Source organism: Canis lupus, unplaced genomic scaffold (genome assembly GCF_011100685.1).
Source record: "Canis lupus familiaris isolate Mischka breed German Shepherd unplaced genomic scaffold, alternate assembly UU_Cfam_GSD_1.0 chrUn_S2192H2392, whole genome shotgun sequence".
NCBI classification, from domain to species: domain Eukaryota; kingdom Metazoa; phylum Chordata; class Mammalia; order Carnivora; family Canidae; genus Canis; species Canis lupus.
The window spans coordinates 1-22,759 of record NW_023331074.1 but is presented as its reverse complement, the minus strand read 5'-3'; the positions used below and the strand labels follow the sequence as shown (position 1 = coordinate 22,759).

The 22,759-nt window shown below is 42.1% G+C and overlaps 1 long non-coding RNA gene across 1 annotated transcript; it reads left to right on the top strand.

Annotated features, from left to right (window-relative positions):
• Nucleotides 1–6,014: 6,014 nt before the first annotated feature.
• On the top strand, nt 6,015–16,784 carry LOC119878992. Its single transcript, XR_005387283.1, has 6 exons — nt 6,015–6,147; nt 10,413–10,530; nt 10,631–10,661; nt 11,216–11,275; nt 15,409–15,536; nt 16,631–16,784. It is a non-coding gene; the product is annotated as an uncharacterized LOC119878992 (long non-coding RNA).
• Nucleotides 16,785–22,759: the final 5,975 nt, after the last annotated feature.

Sequence of the window (22,759 nt, the reverse complement as noted above, 5' to 3'; positions counted from 1 at the left end):
AACCATGTTTTTCTCCTCTTAAAAAAGTGTATATCCCTTTCTGCACTCTCCCTTAAAATACAGAATCCTACTACTTCTTCCCCAAGTGAAAAGATGGAAAAAAAAAATAGTTAATCCTAGAAATTAACTGATGAATTGTTAATAAGGAATGGTTCACTGAATAACATCTACAACATCAAGGAAAGGCATTTACTATAACAAAGAAATTCATGGGGCCTAAGAGTTTTCTGATAAATTTATATATTTTAAAAAATTAAGTAGAATATCTTCAGGCAAAGACTGGTTACAGAAAGTAGATCTTGAGAGCCTCAATTTGAAAAGCTCCAAAAAATGCAGAAGATATTTAAGGGATAACAAGTGGTGCTGGAATATAAATGCAAAGTCATCTGTGATTGAATTTAAAGAACTTCCCAGCAAATCAAAATTGGTAGATATGTAGAAGGGAAGATATCAATTAACTCTTTAAATGTGAATAATTTTTTTTCTAAATGAAGCAATTCGGAGGCGTCTTAAAAATCACAAATATGCATAACTAATCTATAACAAGCTACATGTGATCTGTAAGTCTTATTATGATTTATATTAGGAAGGAAGAGACATTCAAAAAGTTTTTCCTAAATAGTTTATCATAGGCTAGGTTCTATGTTAAATCACAATAAATGTTCATCACAGGACTTAGGGAACTACATGTGAGTATCTTAATCTAATACTGAAAAAATAAGGTTAACTTCTACTAGACCATCATCAACGTTTGATACATATAAATCATTCATACAACCAAATGTCTATGTAGATAACTAGATAATATTGTTACTGATTTTCAAAGTTGGATTTAAAGTCTGAAAACTTCAAAGAGAAAAAAGAACTATTTTTAAAAAAAAGTTATTCCATAACTTCTTAAACCTAGGTTAAAATAATGTCTTGACCTACGTTATTCATCTGTTATTTTATTCTTTCATTATGAAAATATTAGATAAAAACTAATTTTATGTTTTAAAATTTTTACTCAAAAACTTCCATTAAAAGTGATTTAAAGACAAAGTGAGTTTACAGTAACCTGCAGAAAGATTCAAAAGCTAACATCTCAGATAAGATTAAATTTGTAATTTATAAATAATTTAGGTGTTATGCTCACAGCACTGGGTGCATTATAATGAAAAAGACCATTACTCGGAGATTATATACCTATACTTGAAATTTATAGAAAGGGAAATCCTGATTCTGAAAACACGTAACACTTAATCCATTCAGGTAACAGTCTTCAGCTTCCACCCATAAAATGAAATCCCCTGACACCGTTTATGATTTGGGTCCATCAAGCTTACATGCCCATTATTTATTCTTTCTGATTTCACTACATTTAGCCCATGTCTTAGAAATCAAAACAAGCAGAATTAGTTTTCTCTGAATTATGATTTTTTAAAAAGCCAAAACAATGTCCAAGTGGCCTGCCACTGTAACTATCAGCAAAGAACTACCAAATTGAAATTGTAATGATAAATGGCACTTTAGAGTTTGTTACTTTGCAAATTAACAAGGCCACTTTCCACGAAATTAGATTCATTCTAAAATCCTGAATATATACTTTATTGGAAATAACTCATTACAAGTAGTTTGATGACAACAACTATTAAGGTTTACTAAGCTGCTGTCTCAGCCTCAACACCACCCCCTTCTCTACTGTGATGCTACTAGGACTGGGATACTGCAAATAATGCTGTTTAGTCAGCTAGCTTCCTGTTAGATTCTGCCCATAGGAGGCACTGGAATTCACACTGAGAGGCAGGACAAGGAGACACCTAGCAGCCACAGCTCCAGTTTCCAGTTCTCTGTTATCTGACCCAAGCCAGAACCAGCTTCATCACACCGCTTGCAGGTACTATATCACCAGTTCTGCAGGGCCCCTCCTTTAAGCCATTAGGTTCTAATAACTACATCCTCTTCCTACCATACTTCAGCTCTCAGGGTAAATATATATATACTGTATGTGTGTTACCTCAGTGTTCCTTTTTGGTTTCTCCACTCCTCAATAACAGGCAGTATGTGCTTAACCAATCCTGCATGTAAAATTTTCTGTGTTGTCAAATTTTCTGTGCTAAAATAACTAACATGTTTTGTTTTCCTACCTAGACTCTGTTACAGTATTTAAAATTATTCTAAATTTATCTTCATGAAAATGCTATCTATCATTTATGTTTTGAATTTCTTTGGAAATGTACTACCCACAATGTTTCAAGAAGGGGTAAGAAATAATCAGTCTCAAAGACCTTTCAAATCTGATTAAGGTAGGATGATCACCCAAATATCCAAGGCAAAATCTGTTGGATTCAACCTACACTTTTATAGCCTTCTAGTTGTTCTTTCCTTTCTGTATTTTCCACGCTACCATCTGATAGAATTTTTTAAATTCCAAGTACGAGGTTACTTCACCATTTATATTATTCAATAGCTCTAATTAATTAATGTTATTAATTCTTTCAAAGAACCAACTCCTGGTTTTGTTTGATCTGTTCCACAGTTCTTCTGGTCTCGATTTCGTTGAGTTCTGCTCGAATCTTTATTAACTCTCTTCTGCTGGGTGTAGGATCTATTTGCTGTTTTTTTTTTTTTTCTCTAGGTCCTTTAGGTGTAAGGTTAGCTTTTGTATTTGAGTTCTTTCCAGCTTTTGGATGGCTGCTAGTATTGTGATGTATTTCCCCCTCAGGACTGCTTTTGGTGTATCCCAAAGGTTTTAAATGGTAGTATATTCATTCTCATTAGTTTCCATGAATCTTTTTAATTTCTCCTTAATTTCCTGGTTGACCCTTTCATCTTTTAGCAGGATGGTCCTTAACCTCCACGTGTTTGAAGTCTTTCCAAACTTCTTGTTGTGATTTAGTTCTAATTTCAAGGCATCATGGTCTGAGAATATGCAGGGGACGATCCCAATCTTTGGGTATCGGCTCAGATCCAATTTGTGACCCAGTATGTGGTCTATTCTGGAGAAAGTTCCATGTGCACTTGAGAAGAATGTATTTTCAGTTGAGTTTGGATGTAAAGTTCTGTAGATATCTGTGAAATCCATCTGGTCCAGTGTATCATTTAAAGCTCTCGTTTCTTTGGAGATGTTGTGTTTAGGAAACTATCAAGTGTAGAAAGCGCTAGATTGAAGTCACAAAGTATAAGTGTATTATTATCTAAGTACGTCTTCACTTTGGTTATTAATTGATTGATATATTTGGCAGCCTCCACATTCGCGGCATATATATTGAGGATTGTTAAGTCCTCTTGTTGGATAGATCCTTTAATTATGATATAGTGTCCCTCTTCATCTCTCACTGCGGTCTTCGGGGTACGTTTTAGTTTATCGGATATAAGGATGGCTACCCCTGCTTTCTTTTGAGGACCATTCGAATGGTAAATGGTTCTCCAACCTTTTATTTTCAGGCTGTAGGTGTCCTTCTGTCTAAAATGAGTCTCTTGTAGACAGCAAATAGACGGGTCCTGCTTTTTTATCCAGTCTGAAACCCTGCGCCTTTTGATGGGGTCATTAAGCCCGTTCACGTTCAGAGTTACTATTGAAAGATATGAGTTTAGTGTCATCATGATACTTATTCAGTCCCTGTTTTTGTGGATTGTTCCAGTGGACTTCTTCTTAAAGGGGAATTTTGAGAGTCCCCCTTAAAATTTCTTGCAGAGCTGGTTTGGAGGTCACATATTCTTTCAGTTCCTGCCTGTCTTGTAAGCTCTTTCTTTCTCCTTCCATTCTGATTGAGATCCTTGCTGGATAAAGTATTCTCGGTTGCATGTGTTTCTCATTTAGGACCCTGACTATATCCTGCCAGCCCTTTCTGGCTTGCCAGGTCTCTGTGGAGAGGTCTGCAGTTACTCTAATACTCCTCCCCATAAAAGTCAGGGATTTCTTGTCTCTTGCTGCTTTAAGGATCTTCTCTTTATCTTTGGAATTTGCAAGCTTCACCATTAAATGTCGAGGTGTTGAACAGTTTTTATTCATTTCAGGGGGTGGAATCTCTCTATTTCCTGGATATGAATGCCTGTTTCCCTTCCCAGATTAGCAAAGTTTTCAGATATGATTTGTTCAAATACATATTCTGGGCCTCTGTCACATTTGGCGCCCTCTGGAACCCCAATGAAACGTAGGTTTTTCTTCCTCAGGCTGTCATTTATTTCCCTTAATCTATCCTCATGGTCCTTTACTTGTTTGTCTCTTTTTTCCTCATTTCCCTCTTTGCCATCAACTTGTCTTCTATGTCACTCACTCGTTCTTCTACCTTGTTAACCCTCATCATTAGAACTTCTAGTTTGGATTGTGTCTCATTCAATTGATTTTTAATTTCTGCCTGATTAGCTCTAAATTCTGCAGTCATGAAGTCTCTTGAGTCCTTTTTGCTTTTTTCTAGAGCCACCAGTAGCTTTATAATAATGCTTCTGAATTGGCTTTCTGACATTGAATTGTAATCCAGATTTTGTAACTCTATGGGAGAGAGGATGTTTCTGATTCTTTCTTTTGAGGTGAGGTTTTCCTTCTAGTCATTTTGCTCAGTGCAGAGTGCCCAAAAACATGTTGTATTGGGAAAAGGAGAAAAAGAGAGGAGAGAAAGACAGAAAGAAAGAAAAAAGAAGAAAGAAAAAAAGGAAGAAAAAGAGAAGAAAAAGAAAAAAAGAAAGGAAAAAAGGGGTGGGGGAAGCAAACAGAAATAAAAAATAACAACAACAACAACAACAACAAAACAAGGGGGAATATCGTCTGATTCTGTATCCTGCAAGTCGCTTGTCTTACCCTGGAACTTTCCAGTGCTGCTTGGTCAATAACTTGTTTTTCCCCTGTCCTTCTCGCTGGTCTTCTGGGGGAGGGTCTATTGTGCTGATTTTCAGTTGTTAGCACTTGGGGGAGCTGCTCAACCCCCTGCCTGGTGCAGGGCTCAGTGGGGGTTGTTTACCCCGTGAGGCCCCAGTGCGCAGGCGCCAGCGAGGGGCTCCCAGCGTGCACTGGGCTCGAGCGCGGTCCCCCGGACTGACGGCCAGCCGACCCTGCGGACAGACGGGCCACAAAGCATGTCGCCCTGCGCCTGCTGAACCGCGAGCGCCCGAGGATGTCAGCGCTGAGGAAGGTGCGAGCCGCGGGGGCCGAGCTGCCGGGGCGACCGGTCGCGGGCTGCGCGGCGGCCTCGTCCCTCGCGGCGCCTGGGTGCCTCGCCGGCGGTGCTTCCCGGACCCTGCACTCCCGGGGCGTGGGTGCGGCGCGGACTGTTCCGGGCAGACGGGCGGGCTGGAGGAGCTGCGGGGCCTGAGGAGGGGGCGGCGTCCGGCTCCCGCGGGGCAGCGGCGAGGGCCCAGGGGCCCAGGCGGAAGCGGCTCGTGTTTAGGGCAGCGCGAGCGGCGGACAGACGGTCCCTGGACAGCTCGAGAGCCTCCGTCCACGTCGCACGAGGCAGCAAGTGCCGGGTCTGTCCTCCGGATGCGGGGCACCGCCCCTGGGGGGACGCGCGCTACCTTCCGTGTCGCCCTGGCACCAGGCCGCGCAGGCGCGCTGGGACCGTGGGGCTGCGGGCGAGCTGCACTTGCTGCAGGCTACCGCCGCCTCCAGCGCCAGGGGACCCGCGCCACAGGTGGCATCCGGGGCGGGGCCTGCGCGCCGGCAGGGGCGGGGGAGCGGTGGGGCGGAAGGATCCCCGGACGCCATGCTCGGCGCTGCCTGGGCTCCCCCGCGCTTGCCTGGCCCTTCCCCAGGTGCCTCCTCGCGCGCCGGCCGGCCCCAGCGCGCCAGGCCTCCTGGGCGCCCAGTGCGCAGCGCCGGCGGCGGGCTCCGAGCGTGTGCGGGCTGGAGCGCGGTGGGGCGCGTGGCGGCGGCGGCGGCGGCGGGGGAGCGGTGGGGCGGAAGGACCCCCGGACGGCAGGCGCGGTGCTGCCTGGGCTCCCCGGTGCGGGTGTGGCCCCTCCCCAGGTGCCTCCGCACTCAGGCCGGCCCCCAGGTGCGGGGCCTCCCGGTCGACCAGTGCGCAGGCGCCGGCGGGGGCTCCCAGCGTGCACTGCGCTCGAGCGCGGTCCCCCGGACTGACGGCCAGCCCTGCGGATGGACGGGCCGTGTGCCCTGTCGCCCTGCGCCTGCTGAACTCCGAGCACCCGAGGATGTCTGCGCTGAGGAAGGTACGGGCCGCGGGCGGGGCGGGGCAGGGACCCCGAGCTGCAGGGGTGATCGGTCGTGGGCTGCGCGCGGCGGTCTGGTGCCTCGCCGGCGGTGCTTCCGGACCCTGCACTCCCGCGGCGTGGGTGCGGCGCGGACTGTTCCGGGCAGACGGGCGGGCTGGAGGAGCTGCGGGGCCTGAGGAGGGGGCGGCGTCCGGCTCCCGCGGGGCAGCGGCGAGGGCCCAGGGGCCCAGGCGGAAGCGGCTCGTGTTTAGGGCAGCGCGAGCGGCGGACAGACGGTCCCTGGACAGCTCGAGAGCCTCCGGCCACGCCGCCCGAGGCAGCTAGTGTCCGGTCCGTCCTCCGGGGCGGGGCACCGCCCCTGGGTGGACGCGCGCTACCTTCGCTTCGCCCTGGCACCGGCTGCTCAGCGGCGCTGGGACCTTGTTGCGGCCAGCGAGCAGCACGCGCCCCAGGTGGCATTCGGGGCGGGGACTGCCCGCCGTCTGCGGTGTGGCGGAGGCGCGGCGCTTGCCTGGCTCTCCCGCGCTTGCCTGGCCCTTCCCAGGTGCCTCCGCGCGCCGGCTGGCCCCCAGCGCGCCAGGCCTCCGGGGCGCCCAGTGCGCAGGCGCCGGCGGGGGGCTCCGAGCGTGTGCCAGGCTGGAGCGCGGTGGGACGCGTGGCGGTGGCGGCGGCGGCGGCCCCGCGGATTGTCGGCTGGCGGTGCGGATGGACGGACGGGCCACAAAGCATGTCGCCCTTCGCCTGCTGAACTCAGAGCGCTCGAGGATGTCGGCGCTGAGGAAGGTGCGAGCCGCCGGGGCCGCGGGCGGGGCGCGGGCTGCACGCGGCGCCCTCCTCCCTCGCCCGGGCTGGCTGTCTCGCTGGCGGGGCCTCCCGGACCACGCGCTGCCGGGGCGTGGGTGCGGCGCAGGGTGCGATGGGCTGGTTTTCATGATCTCCTAGTACTTATCTGTTGCTTTTTAAAATTTTTCCTTGTTGATGGTTTTGAAAAGCCATAGTTTAAATATCGGGGCCGTATAATTAAAAAGAAATCGATTATCTTCAGAAGTTGATTTTTTAGATGTGGTTTCTGTTTCATTTGTAAAAGGTTTTACTTATTGATTTGTGAGAGAGACAGAGAGAGGCAGAGACACAGGCAGAGGGAGAAGCAGGCTCCCCATAGGAAGCCCAATGTGGGGCTGGGTCCTGGGCCAGAATCAGCCCTGAGCCAAAGTTAGACACTCAGCTTCTTAATCACCCAGATGTCCCTGTGTTTCCTATTTTAACTTAGATAATAAGGCATATGTCATCAATCTCAAAGTGATTTGCTATTTGGTTACTCCCCCAGACGCCTTTCAGGTTTCATCCAAAGATTAGAAATTATAGGGATCTTTCACTTTATGTGTTTTATGCGGACAGCTTATTCCTCTGCTCCTCTTGGTGGTTCATTCGAGATCCAAACTTTTTGAAGTGGAGTAAAGGTATAGACAGAATTCTAGTAAGGGGCAGTTGCCACTTGAGGAAGTCTTAAGAAATCACTTTATTATTCTTTAAAACTCTTTTTTTTAAGATTTTATTCATTCCTAAGAGAGCCACACAGAGACAGAGAGAGAGTTAGAGACACAGGCAGAGGGAGAAGCAGGCTCCATGCAGGGAGTCCATCAAGCCCTGGCCCAAAGGCAGTGCTAAACTGCTGAGCCACCCGGGCTGCCCAATTTTTAAAATGTTTTTATCAGGGACGCCTGGGTGGCTCAGTGCTGAAGCGTCAGCCTTCAGCCCAGGGTGTGATCCTGGAGTCCCGGGATCGAGTCCCACTTTGGGCTGCCTGCATGGAGCCTGCTTCTCTTTCTGCCTATGTCTCTGCCTCTCTCTCTCTCTCTCTCTCTGTCCGTCTCATGAATAAATAAAATCTTTTAAAAATTCATCAAATGCCTCTTTTGTGCCAACCACAGGACTACGTGCCTTGTTCCCTTGCATTCTTATAACAATGTTAACCACCACTTCTCCTCTTGCTTTAACTGTACTTTGAGATAACTGTGGATTCATGTGTTGGAAGACATAATACAGATCCCGTGTACCCTTGACCCTGCTTCCTCCAGTGGTGACATCTCGCATAGTTATGGTAACCACGTGGGTACATCGTCACTGATGCAGTCCCTTAGGCTTTTTCAGATTTTACCTGTGTTATATGCACACACTTGTGTATCTGCATACGTATGTATATTTTTTCCTGTCCAGTTTACTATAGGTGTAGATTCCGTTTCTTTTGAACATATGGAAAGAAGGCTGAGGTAAGTTGTGGGGGGTAAATGAAGTATAGACCTGGTTTGAATCTAGGTCTGTTTGACTCAGAGTTTTGATTTTTCAATAACAGTAGTGATGGACACTCCTGGGTGGTGCAGTGGGTTTTGTGTCTGACTTTTGGTCTCAGCTCCAGCCATGATCAGGGTCATGATTTGGAGCTTCGTGTCAAGCTCCATGCTGAGCGTGGAGTCTGCTTAAGATTCTGTCTCCCTCTGCCCCTGTCCCCTGCCTCTCTGTAAAATAAATTAATCCTAAAAAAAATAATAGTCCTGATGAATAACAGGAATAACAACAATAGCTGAAGCTCACTAAGTTACATATGAAATAGACTATTTACCATATGCCGGGGCTGTTCTCTAATACATTACCTCAGTTATTGCCCCCCCCCCCCAGAACTATACCTCATAAATTATGTTATAGTTGAACTAGTATTATTAATTAAACTAACCATATTTCCAAGGAACAAGGAATTCCTTTTGTTGCTCCTAAATCAATAATAAAATAGCGAAATTCTACCTCCTTTTTACCTAATTTTCAATTTGAACCTCTGACCTTAATCGCTGATCTTGGCAATTGTCATGTTTTTAAGTTGTGTGTATCTGTGTACGTGTAAAGTGAGACCTGCATTATTATACATCGAATTATGTTGGGACACCTTACAAATAGTTTTATGAAATCATCAATAAGAGCTAGCTTAGGCATGATGCCAGGTTTTTAAGGGAATAAGTGTATATCATCAAGAATACTTAAGAATGTAATAGGGAGACATTTTCTTCCCCCTAAAGTAGAATAGATCTTTTTGGCCACATGCAGTCCCAGGAATGTTTGAGTTTAACGTCTCATGTTACAGATCCAGCTTTCCAAGGCAAAGCGAATACATTTGGTGAATGATCACTGATTATTAGAATATGATAATACTTTAGGAAGATAATAGATAGACTAATCAGCAGGCCATAATTTATGATTCTTTGCTAGTTACATATCTTGTAAAGCTGTCCCTGTGATGAACAGCAGCACTTCAGAGCAGGAATAACAGCACGCTCCTGTGTCGTAGATCCCAGGAGGTTTCGGTGCTCTTGTAGACAGCAGACAGAAATAAAAGGAAGTTTCTCCTTTTTACCTCGTATAATCCCACTGGAAAGTGAAACGTGTGCTGAGAGTTGATACTTCTTCTAGGTCACCTCCCTGAAGAGGCCCCGGGCAGGCACTGTCGTAACAGTTCTTGGACAGGAGTCTGATGGGCCCCAAAGGAGGTGGGAGGGTTTCTGCAACAGGCTACTGGTGGAACAGGGTGCTACTGTCTAGCCCCAGGAAGCTTCTAGTGAGGAGGGCCCCGAGGAACCTGCATCCTTTTCCTTAACTCTTTCAGAGGGTACGGCATACGCCCAGATTGGAGTTAAAGGTAAACTCAGTTCTGTGTAGCTTGTGGTTGTTGCTTTTTGAAAAATGAGCAGCTACAAGAAAGCAACACCACGTATGGCTTAATAGGCCTTAGCTTTTTGGAACTTGAATTTGGATGTAGATAACGCAGATGGTTTTGAAGCTATATATCATTAGGAACTCTTTGGAAACCACAAAACCTTTTTAATGGGCCACTCTATCAATTTTCTGCTCTTCTAAGGAGTTTTTCCTATTCATGACTCCTTTTGATCTTTGGCTAACACTGAGGCAAATGTAGTGACGATTTAGTTTTCTTCTTCCTCTGAAAGCTTGTACACGTTTTCTGCCTCGGGTTGTGTCCGCTTGGATGCCTGGAGAATGTTGACAAAGGAAAGGTTAGGCTAGCCTGTTGATGCTACATATTTGGGCTTTAAAAATCAAAAAGGTTCCTTGGCTTCCGCGGAGAAGCATTCTGCTTGATGGCCCAGATTACTGATCCAGTAAAAACGACATGTTCCAGCCATCCTTCACACACACCTTAAGTGAAATTAATGAGATCACTCTATGGTTACGCTTTGTGTTTTATTTTCACTTTCTAGGTCTGTATGAGCTGTTGGCTGTTGTGCAGGCTGGCTGGGGCCACGTGTGGACAGCCAGGAAGACCTGACCTTCCTCTGGGATATGTTTGGTGAGAAAAGCCTGCATTCACCGGTAAAGGTAAAACCATGCTGATGTCAGATTCTCTTGGTGGGAAAACATATGGAAAAATATTTTGTCATCTCATGCTTTGTTCTGTCCTCCCCTACTCTCTATGCAGAAGTTACTCGTCGAGCACCATTTTCCTTTAGGTTAGTGATTTCTGAATTGTATTCATGAAACATTTCCTTAATGTGTGACCAAAAAGCTATTCCCTTTTTCATTTTCACTTGATTTCGCTACTCTAGATTTTGTTTATTATGTGTGAATCTGGATCTCAAAAGAAATTCTCTCAACATTTCTTCTTTGTCATATTTGCTCTAGATTATTTTTTTCATATTTGCCGTTTACTACTCAATTTAAGAAGTTTCCGTTTATTCTGTGTAAAATGACCTTTTTAAATGACTAGCCATTGGACTTTGTCAAGTGCTTTTTATTTATTTATTGTAATGATCATATGATTTGTTTCCTGTGAGTCTCAACATAGGAAAAGTTTATTGGTTTTTGACATTTTTTTTTTTTTACTGATTTTTGACTGTTCAACTGGCTATCATTGGACTATTATTTGAGATAACCTAATTTGTTCATGATTTGTTCTCCTTTACATATAATCTGCTGGAGTTAGTTGACTCCTAGTTATTTAGAACTTAATGTCTCCTTTATGAGACTTCAGCCCATAATTTTGCTTTCTTATCTCTCTCATCAGATCTTCACAATATCCTGGGTAGCCTTAGGTTGTGAGGTGGAAGTCTCTACTCTTCTGTGGGTAAGTTTATGAAAGACTGAAGTTCGTTTGTCCTTTAGCAGAACTGACTTGTTGGGTTCCTTGGGCCTGGATGTTTTCTTTTTGATAAGGATATTGGTAACTATTTTAAAGATGACAAGAACGTTTAGGCTTTCTATTTCTTCTTGATTAGTTTTAATGATTCATATTTTTCTAAGATTTGGTCCATTTCAACTACATTGTCAAATTTCTGAAAAGGTTGCTTATAATATTTCACATGTGCAGTTTCTATGCTAATTGTTTTTCTTCTTGGTCCTGATATTGGTACTTATTGCCTTTCTTCTCTTTCCTCAATATTGCCAGAGTTTTGGCATTAGTCTTTTTAGATATAAACCTTTGGCCTTATTAATTTTCCTCATTGTATATTAGTTTTTATTTCATTGACTTTTTTAAAAAAATTCTTTTTCTAGTTATGAACGTTTGTTCATAAATTTTCAACCTTCTTCTTTTCCTAACGTTAGCATTTAAGGCCATTTCTCCCAAGGTACTGGTTTTCTTAACTTAGAATCATTTTGTAGTTGCTTACTTAGACTTTTCTTGAATTTACAAATAAGGATTTTTTTAATCTATCTTGTTCCTGATTTCTACCTTAATTGCTTTGAGGTCAGAAAACCTAATTTGCATTATTTCAGTCCTTTGAAATGTGTTTACACTTTAACGGCCAGCTACATATTCAATATCTGTAATGTATCCTGTCTGTGTCTAAAAAGAAGGTATATTCTGCAGTCATTAAGTATAGTTTTCTGTATGTGTCTGTAGATCAAGTTTGTAAACCTATTCAAATATTCTGTGTTTTCACTGATTTTTGTTCGTTTATTCTCTGTTACCAAGAGAAGTATGGTAAAAAAGTTTCCCATTATGACCATGGTTTTCTTCTTGCAGTTCTGTTCAGTTTTTTTTTGTGTTTTTTTTTTTTAATTTAATTCATTTATCGGACACTGAAGAAGCAGGAGGAGTGACAGGCAGAGAGAGAGAGAGAGGGAGAAGCAGGCTCCCCCCTGGAGCAAGGACCCTGATGTGGGCCTTGATTCCAGGACCCTGGAATCTTGTCGGGAGTTGAAGGCAGGTGCTTAACCGGCTGAGCCACCCAGGCTCCCTCTGTTCATTTTTTGTTGTATATAGTTAAATTTGTTATTAAATATAAATTTGTTATTTTGCTGGTGAATTACTACACTTTATACTTTTTAATAGAGTTTATTTTAAAGTAGATATGTTTTTGTTGCCATTTGCAGGATATCTTTTCCTATCCTTTTATTGTCAACTCTTCCATATTCTGCTTTATTACAGCTTTGTGAATTACAGTTGGGAGCTTTCTGAGGTAACAAGTCAGAAGTCTTTACTTTCAGCTAGAATATCTCACTACAGTTCATTATGACGTATGATCTTTATAATTTAAAATCTGACGTATTTTGTGTTTTCTTGTCCTGATTTTTCTTTGTTTCTTTGGATTGGTTAGGGTTTCCCTGCATACAGTTGAGAAGTTAAAACATTCTCTTTCTGTTATTTGAGTGGCTACCTTAGAAATTATGACATGAATCCTTTATTATAAAATCCTATCTTAATCTGTCTATTGTTCATCTGGAAAAGATCCAGAAATCTTAGCGCACTTTTGCCCCATATACTTTCCTGCCAACTTCAGTGCTATGGTGTCCTGTATTTTAATTCTCTCTAGAAAACAAACAGAAAAACAAAAACCCCTCACAACCTTGAAGACATCCTTATTTTGCTTTACATCAACGTCATTATTCATTTAGTATAACCACCATTTTGTTTGTTCTAGTCCAATCTTACAGCTCAGCCTTGTCATCCAGGCTGATTTTTCACCTGTTTAATGTAAAAAGCTCTAGAATCTCCTGTATTGAGGGTTTGTGGCTATCAAACTATGTCTTTCAGTGAATCAGTACATGTTTTTATTTCCTTCCATTTTTTTTTCGTTTTATTAAATTATAATCGATATATGACACACTAGTTTCAGGCGTGCAAACATAAAATTTGGCATTTGTATATCTTGCACAATGAACACCATAAGTAAGTCTAGTTACATCTCTCTGCATGCACAGTCACACCATTTGTTTTCTTGTGCCTAGACTTTTCAGACGTATTTTCTGAAACAACTTTCAAATTTGCAATACGTTATTATTGGACTATAGTCACCATGCTGTGCGTGAATTCATTTTGTAAGAGGATGATGGGACTCTTGATCCCCTTTATCCGTTTTACCCACACAGCCTCACCCCCCTTCCCTTTTGGGCAACCACCCATGTATTCTCTGTATTTCTGACTTTATTTGTTGTTAGTTTCAAGGTATAAGTTAAATCATACCATATCTGTCTTTCTCTTTTCTGACTTTTTTCACTAGCATAATACCCTTCAGATTCATGCCAGTTGCCAAATGGCTAAGTTTATTTTATGGCTGAATAGTATCCTTTTTTTTTTTTTTTTTTTTTGCTGAATAGTATTCGTGTGTGTGTGTGCGTGTGTGTGTAAATCTTTTCCCATTCATCCCTCAAAGGAAGGACACTTTGGTTATTTCCATATCTTGGCTATTGTAAATAATGCTGCAGTGAACATAGAGGTACATGTATCCTTTTGAATCTTCAGATAAATACCCAAAAGTGGAATTGCAGGATCATGTGGGAGTTGTATTTTTAAGTTTTTGACTGTTCTCCAGATTATTTTCTGTGGTGGCCGCACCAATTTACAACCTCACCAACGGTGCACTAGGGTCCCCCTTTGCCCACAGCCTCATCAGTACTTATTTTTTCTTGTCTTTCTGATATTGGCCTTTCTCAGAGGTGTGAAGCGATATCTCACTGTGATTTTGATTTGCATTACTCTGATGATTTGTGATGTTGAGCATCTTCCCGTGTGCCTGTTGGTGATCTGTATGTCGTCTTTGGGAAAACGTCTATTCAGATCCTCTGTCCATTTTTTAATATTGAATTGTTTGTTTCTTGTTGATATTGAGCTATATGAATTTCTGTATATATTTTGGCTGTTAACCCCTTATTGGATAGAATTGGCAGTTCTTCCTTCTATTCGGTAGATTGCCTTTTTTGTTGTTGATGATTTCCTTTGCTGTGCAGAAGCTTTTTAGTTTTATGTTATCTCATTTTTTTTTTGTTTTGTTTTGTTTTATGCCACTGCCTTTGGAATCATAAGATCCAAAAAGGAAAAAAAAAAATCTCCAAGAGCGATGTCAGAGAGCTTACGACCCATGTTTTCTTCTAGGAGTTTAATGATTTCAGGATTTTCATTCCAGTCTTTAATCCATTTTGAGTTAATTTCTTTGTATGGTGTGAGATGATGGCCCAGTTTCAGTCTTTTATATGTAGGTGTCTAGGTTTCCCAGCACCATTTATTGAAGAGATTGTCTTTCTCCATTGTATATTCTTGCCTCTTTTCTTGTAAAGTAATTGGCCTTATATGCTGGGTTTATTTCGGGGCTCTCTTTTCTGTCCCACGAATCTGTGTGTGTGTTTTTATGCCAATACCATACATTTTGATTACTTTAGTTGTTAGATACTACAGCTTGAATTCAAGGAGTGTAATGTCTCAGACTTGTCCTTTCTCAAGATTTGCTTTGGCTGCTTGGGATCTTTTGTGGTTCTATACAAATCTTACGATTGTTGTATTTCTGTGAAAAATGCCACTAGAATTTCAATAGAGATTGCCTTGACTCTGTAGATTGCTCTGGTCAGTATGGACATTTTTGCAATATTCTTCATGAGCATGGAATATCTTTCCACTTATTAGTGTCATTGTCTCTCCTCAGTGTCCTATAGTTTTCAGAGTATAGATCATTCACCTCCTTGGTTAAATTTATTCTTGGGTATTTTTTCATGCAATTTTAAATGGGATTTGTTTTCTTAGTCTCTCTTCCTGATAGTTTGTGTTGGTGTACACAAGTGTGACAGAATTGTGTATATCAGTTTTGTACCTGCAACTTTACTGAATTTATTTAGAAATAAGGTTAGAACTAATGTTCTAACAGTCTTTTTTTTCCACAGAGTCGTTAGGGTTTTCTGTGTATAAAATTGTATCATCTACAAATAGTGATGGTTTTACTTCTTCCTTTACAATTTGGTTCCAATTTCTTTCTTTTTCCTTCCTAGCTGCTGTGGCCAAGACTTCCAATACTGTGTTAGCATCCTCGCCTTGTTCCTGATGTTAAGCAGGAAGCTTTTCCCTGTTGAGCATGATGCTAGCTGTGCACTGGTCATACGTGGCCTTACATTTTGAGGTACATTTGGTCTATACCCACTTTGTTGAGTTTTTCTGGGGTTTAATCCTGGTCTTTCATTGGGAACATGTTTATCTGTTTCCTCATGTTGCCTGACTTTGTATGTATGTATGTCTTTGTGTTAGGTGAAACAGCTATCTCTTCTAGTCCTGAAGGTGTGGCTGTGTGTGGGTGAACATTTTTGTTTATAGTAGCCTTGCTTCAGTGTTTGGTTGTCTCTCATACTGTTTCCCCAATTATTCTAGACCTGTGGGGCTCACAAACACAATCCACCCTGGCCCCAGAGTCTCATATTCAGTAGGCATCCCCTGTGTGGGTTGCATGTACCTGCTGGCTTGGAGGCCTCTGGCAGTGGGAGTGTAACTAGAGGTCAGGGCACTGGCCTCCTGCTTCTGGCAGGGCCGTGGCAGCAGTATGGAGGGGGAAGGAGGTACTAGAAGGTTATGGGAATGCAAAAATAGCTCCTGCCAGCATTGGCAGTAGCAAGGTAGAGAAAGCGTAAATATGGCACCCTCCGGTATCTTTTGTCTTTGGAGGGAATCTGAGTGGGCTTTTGCCCTTCTGGTAGATGCTTTAAGATTAGCAAATGGAACCCCTTCACATCTGGTCTAGGCTCCTTTCAAACTGGTGCTTTTGTACTGGGTCCTGAGGCAAATGAGTCTGATTGTGAGCCCTGTAAAAGCAGAGCCTGCACTCAGTACAGCCCTAGGAGTCTCCTGGACGGAAGCTCCACTGGTTTCCAAAGCCAGGTGCTTTGGGGGCTGTCTGTCTGGTGCATCTCCCATGGGTCATGGTGCCTGATGAGTAGTACAGATTCCCTCCCTCAGGGAGGGGTTCTGTATTTGTGCAACCCCTCCTCCATAGGTCGTTGCATGGGGGGAGGTGAGGTTTTCGGCAAAAATACAACTACATCTGTCTCTCCTCCCTGTCTGTTTAATTCTTCGTTGTGGAGTAGCTGTCCTGCTCAGAGATAATTGTTTTATATGTAGCTGTAGATATATTGTGTCTGTTGAGGGAAAGGATTTCAGAAGTTTTTATGTGACTATCTTGAATGATCTCCCTGTTTGCCTGTGTTCTTTTTTTTTTTTTTTTAGATTTTATTTATTTAGTCGTGAGAGAGGCAGACACACAGGCAGAGGGAGAAGCAGGCTCCAAGCAGGGAGCCCAACAAGGGACTTGATCCCAGGACCTCGACCCAGGCCACCTGCGTCTTCTTGAATGGCATTTTTAGTAAGCAAAGAATGCTAGGTAGGCTCTTGTTATATCTGTGTATCTATCTATCTATCTATCTATCTATCTATCTATCTATCATATATCTATTTATATTTCAGTATAGTGAAAGATGATGAAATGATTATTCCTAAAATTTCTAGTTAGAGGTCAGCTGTCAGGATCTCTGATTTGAAGTAATCTTTCAAAGCATGTTTTTTTCCTCTGGCTCTTTTAAAGACTTCAATACATACATAACTTTTTTTCTTTTAAATAAGTTCTGTTTACTTCTTTTAAAAATGTTCGGCCCAAGTGTGGCAGGATACAAAATCAATGCCCAGAATTCAGTGGCATTTCTGTACACTAACAATGAGACTGAAGAAAGAGAAATTACGGAGTCAATCCCTTTTACAATTGCACCCAAAAGCATAAGATGCCTAGGAATAAACCTAACCAAATAGGTAAAGGATGTATACCCTAAAAACTACAGAACACTTCTGAAAGAAAGTGAGGAAGACACAAAGTGATGGAAAAATACTCCATGCTCAAGGATTGGAAGAATTAATATTGTGAAAATGTCAGTGATCACCCAAGGCAATTTACACGTTTATTTTTATTTATTTTTTAATTTTTATTTACTTATGATAGTCACAGAGAGAGAGAGAGAGGCAAAGACACAGGCAGAGGGAGAAGCAGGCTCCATGCACCGGGAGCCCGATCCCGGGTCTCCAGGATCACGCCCTGGGCCAAAGGCAGGTGCTAAACCGCTGCGCCACCCAGGGATCCCAATTTACACGTTTAATACAATCCCTATCAAAATGCCATGGACTTCTTCAGAGAGTTGGAACAAATTATTATAAGATTTGTGTGGGGGATCCCTGGGTGGCGCAGCGGTTTGGCGCCTATCTTTGGCCCAGGGCGCGATCCTGGAGACCCGGGATCGAATCCCACATCGGGCTCCCGAGGCATGGAGCCTGCTCCTCCCTCTGCCTGTGTCTCCGCCTCTCTCTCTCTCTCTCTGTGACTATCATAAATAATAAATAAAAAATTAAAAAAAAAAAAAGATTTGTGTGGAATCTGAAAAAACCCCAAATAGCCAGGGGAATCTTAAAAAAGAAAACCATAGCCATGGGCATCACAATGCCAGATTTCAGGTTGTACTACAAAGCCGTGGTCATCAAGACAGTGTGGTACTGGCACAAAAACAGACACATAGATCAATGGAACAGAAATGAGAATCCAGAAGTGGACCCTCAACTTTATGGTCAACTAATATTTGACAAAGGAGGAAAGACTATCCACTGGAAAAAAGACAGTCTCTTCAGTAAATGGTGCTGGAAAATTGGACATCCACATGCAGAAGAATGAAACTAGACCACTCTCTTGCACCATATACAAAGATAAAATGATGAAAGATCTAAATGTGAAACAAGAATCCATCAAAATCCTAGAGGAAAACATAGGCAACTCCCTTTTCGAACTTGGCCACAGTAACTTCTTGCAAGATACATCCATGAAGGCAAGAGAAACAAAAGCAAAAATGAACTATGGGGACTTCATCAAGGTAAGAAGCTTTTGCACAGCAAAAGATACAGTCAACAAAACTAAAAGACAACTACAGAATGGCAGAAGATATTGGCAAATGACTTCTCAGTTAAAGGCCTAGTATCCAAGATCTGTAAAGAACTTCTTAAACTCAACAGCAAAGAAACAAACAATCCAATCAAGATACGGGCAAAAGACATGAACAGAAATCTCACAGAGGAAGACACAGACATGGCCAAGAAGCACATGAGAAAATGCTCCGCATCACTGGCCATCAGAGAAATACAAATCAAAACCACAATGAGATACCACCTCACACCAGTGAGAATGGGGAAGATTAACAAGGCAGGAAACCACAAAAGTTGGAGAGGATGCGGAGAAAAGGGAACCCTCTTGCACTGTTGGTAGGAATGTGCAATGGTGCAGCCACCCTGGAAAACTGTGTGGAGGTTCCTCAAAGAGTTAAAAATAGACCTGCCCTAGGACCCAGCAATTGCACTGCTAGGGATTTATCCCAAAGATACAAATGCAATGAAACGCCAGGACACTTGCACCTCGATGTTTCTAGCAGCGGTGTCCACAATAGCTAAACTGTGGAAGGAGCCTCGGTGTCCATCGAAAGATGAATGGGTAAAGAAGATGTGGTTTATGTATACAATGGAATATTACTCAGCCATTAGAAATGACCAATACCCATCATTTGTTTCGACGTGGATGGACCTGGAGGGTATTATGCTGTGTGAAATAAGTCCATCGGAGAAGGACAAACATTTTATGGTCTCATTCATTTGGGGAATATAAAAAATAATGAAAGGGATTAAAGGGGAAAGAAAAAATGAGTGGGAAATATCAGAAAGGGAGACAGAACATGACAGACTCCTAACTCTGGGAAACGAACTAGGGGTAGTTGAAGGGGAGGTGGGTGGCAGGTGGGGGTAACTGGGTGGCGGGCACTGATGGGGGCACTTACTTGATGGGATGAGCACTGAGTGTTATTCTGTATGGTGGCAAATTGAGCACCAATAAAAAATAAATTTATTAAAAAAAAATGTTTGGCCAACATTCAAATTGTTTATACCATAGGCTCATCTTAAGAAACCTGGTTAACCTTTATTTCCAACATCAAAAGCATGAAGTTCCATTCTTAAAGCAGTAGATTCGAAAGAAGAAAGGTTTTGACTATATCACTGCAATATTGCCACTTGCAGAAGCCCTTTGAAGTAACTAGAATGGACTTTATTGGCCTTGCCAATGTCCTACAAATGTTTTGTTTTCATATTTCATTTAAAACATGAATTATTTTTCCCTTTTGATATTGAGTGTATTTCATCATGGAAAATCAGCATCTTCAACTTGCTCTTTTTTCTTCAAATGGCTTCCAAAATGAGGTATACTCTGGAGTTTTGAATGGATCATGTTTTTATTTTTACAGTTCTCTTCCATAGCAAATCAAGCTCATTAGGTATGTGGCTGACCGCAAGCTGTTCTGTGTGAACAGAAAGCAGCGTGTGATTTGGCATTTGGATACAACTTTTGTTGGGGGGAGATCAGTACATAGAGCTTCATTCTTAAATTAAACCAGGACACTTGTTCTTGTCCTTGTTACTGCTCCTCAAGTATTTATGAATGAAGCAAAAAGTCGTCTTCATGTAATAATGGGTTTTCATTTTTATTTAATTTTTATTTAATTTTTAAGATTTTATTTATTCATGAGAGACACACAGAGCGAGAGAGAGGCAGAGACACAGGCAGAGGGTGAAGCAGACTCCAAGCAGGGAGCCAGATGTCGGACTCGATCCCCGGTCCCCAGGATCAGGCCCTGGACTGAAGCTGGCGCTAAACTGCAGAGCCACCCGGGCTGCCCTGGATTTTTCATTTTTAAACAGGAAAATCACTTAGTGGCATTTCTCACAGTAGCTCTTAGAGGTGGGCTTTCACTTCTGTTCTATTAATAGTTTTCTTGTAAGGTAAATATCTGCTAGCATACTTACTACATGTTAGCCAGTGACTCTGCTACATTGCGTACTCTTGCTATTACAAAAAGCCCAACCGTCATTTCTCCTTTTGTTGAGTTTTTCAAATGAATGGCTTTATTTATTACAGTGGGTAATAGCAGTAGACTTTCCTGCAGTGACTGTACTGTACTGTATGTATTCAATAAATACTGTTAATTGGTGACAGAAATTTATACACAAAAGAAGCAGGTGAATCAGACTAGACCAGATCTAGAGGGAGATACAGAAGCAAATTCTCTATTTGTTACCCTGTCGTCTGTTAGATTTAATATATTATTCTGAGTGAAGTAAGTCAGTCGGAGAGGGACAAACATCATATGGTCTCATTCATTCGGGGAATATAAAAACTAGTGAAAGGGATTCAAGGGGACAGGAAAGAAAATGAGTGGGAAATATCAGTGAGGGTGACAGCACATAAGAGACACCTAACTCTGGGAAACGAACAAGGGGTGGTGGAAGGGGAGGTCGGCCGGGGTTGGGGTGACAGGGTGACTGGCACTGAGGGGGGCACTTGACGGGATGAGCATCGGGTGTTGTAGTATATGTTGGCCAATCGAAGCCCAATAACAAATATACAAAAAATAAGGGAAAAGAATTAAAAATAGATAAAAATAAACTTCATTTAAAAAGGTTTAATATATCATCTTATTGTGATTATTATCTTAGTCTTTACAGAAATGCCATGTAAACAAGTTGCTGAATATGTTGTGTCTCATGGCATTGTACAGAACTTTGTATGTGCAACAGTCCTCTCATACAGGAATTCTGCCAATAATTTTCATTCATTATGTAGTTTTTGTCTTTCATTTTGAGACTCATTGTATAATCTTAATGGCAGTGGTGTGATTTCTCTTTTAGCTGTAAGGAGTACAATGTTTCATAATGTACATGTAGTTGGCTTTTATTTTTCAGTTTTTCTTTAAGGTAAGATACATGTATAAAATTTGCCATTTTTACCATGTTAACGTACAATGTAATGGCATTAGGTATATTCAGAATGTCGTGCAAACGTCACCACTCTCTATTTCCAAAACCTTCTCATCACTCTACACAGAAACTCTGTGGCTGTTAAGCGCTACCTTCCCTTGTTGCCCACCCCCAGCTCCCGGCAACCACCATTCTACGCTGCTTTGTCTCTATATTTTAACTGTTTTACATAGTTCACATAAGTGGAACTATACAGTACTTGCCCTTTTGTAACTATACCACTCCATGCAATGCTTTCAAGGTTTGTCCATGTTGTAGCATGTATCAGAATCTCCTTCTCTTTCATGGTTGAATAACATTGCACTATGTGTATACACTGCATGTTGTTTGTCCATTTGTCTGTTGATGGACACTTGCATGTGTCCACCTTTTGGCTATTGTGAATGGTGCTGCAATGGACATTGCTGTACAACTATCTGTTTTGAGTCCCGATTGCGGTTCTTTTGGGTAGACACTTAGCAGCTGAAATGCCTGCTTATATAGTAATTCTGTTTAGGCTTGTGAGAAGGAACCATCAAAGTGTTTTCCGTGGAGTCTGCACCATTTTACATTCCTACCAGCATTATATGAGGGTTCCAATTTCTCCATATCCTCATCACTACCTGTTACACTGAGTAATTTTTGATTATAGCCATTCTCGTGGGCATGAAGTGGTAGTTCATTGTGGTTTTGATTTGCATTTCCCTAATGACTAATGATGTTGAGCATGTTTTCAGGTAGTCTTTGGCGATCTGATTGCCTTTTTGTTGTTGAGTTTGGCATTTTTTATATATTTTAGATATTAAACCCTTATCATATTTTCGCCTTGCAAATATTTTTTCCCCTTGTGTAGGCTATCATTTCACTTGTCTGATAGTATCCTTTGTACAAAAGTTCTAATTTCTATAAAGATCAGTGTCCATTTTATCTTGTGCTGCTTATGCTCTTGGTAGCATATCTAAGAATCTCTTTGCAAACCCAAGGTTATGAGGATTTACCCCTTGATTTAAAATTTGAGCTAATTTTTGTGTATGGTGTGAGATAGGGATCTAAGAATCTACATTCTTGTGCATGTAGGAATCCAGTTGTCCTGTATAGTCTATTTTGTTTTCATCTCTATTTTTAGTGGCTATCAGTTTTTATCCTAGAAAGCGTTAGTTTGTGCTTTCTCTGGAAACAGTTTATTGGCAAAAGGTCGATGTCCTTAATTTAAAAATTATTGGAGAAATTTGGTGGCTTCATGACACTTATAACGGAATTTCTTAAATGACAAAGCCCTGGAGGTGGGGGAAATTAGCTCTCAGGATAAAGAAAACCTAATTCTTATTATTGTACTTTGTATTCTGACACTGTTTGGGTGGCTTATTATTTTTTTTGGTTGTTTTTGTGAGATAAATGCATTTTCAGTTCCACTTCTGGCATAGCTAGATTCACTCTCAGTGAAGGTCGGAACCCTGTTAGCTTTCTCTGTTGATGTTGTTATTCTGT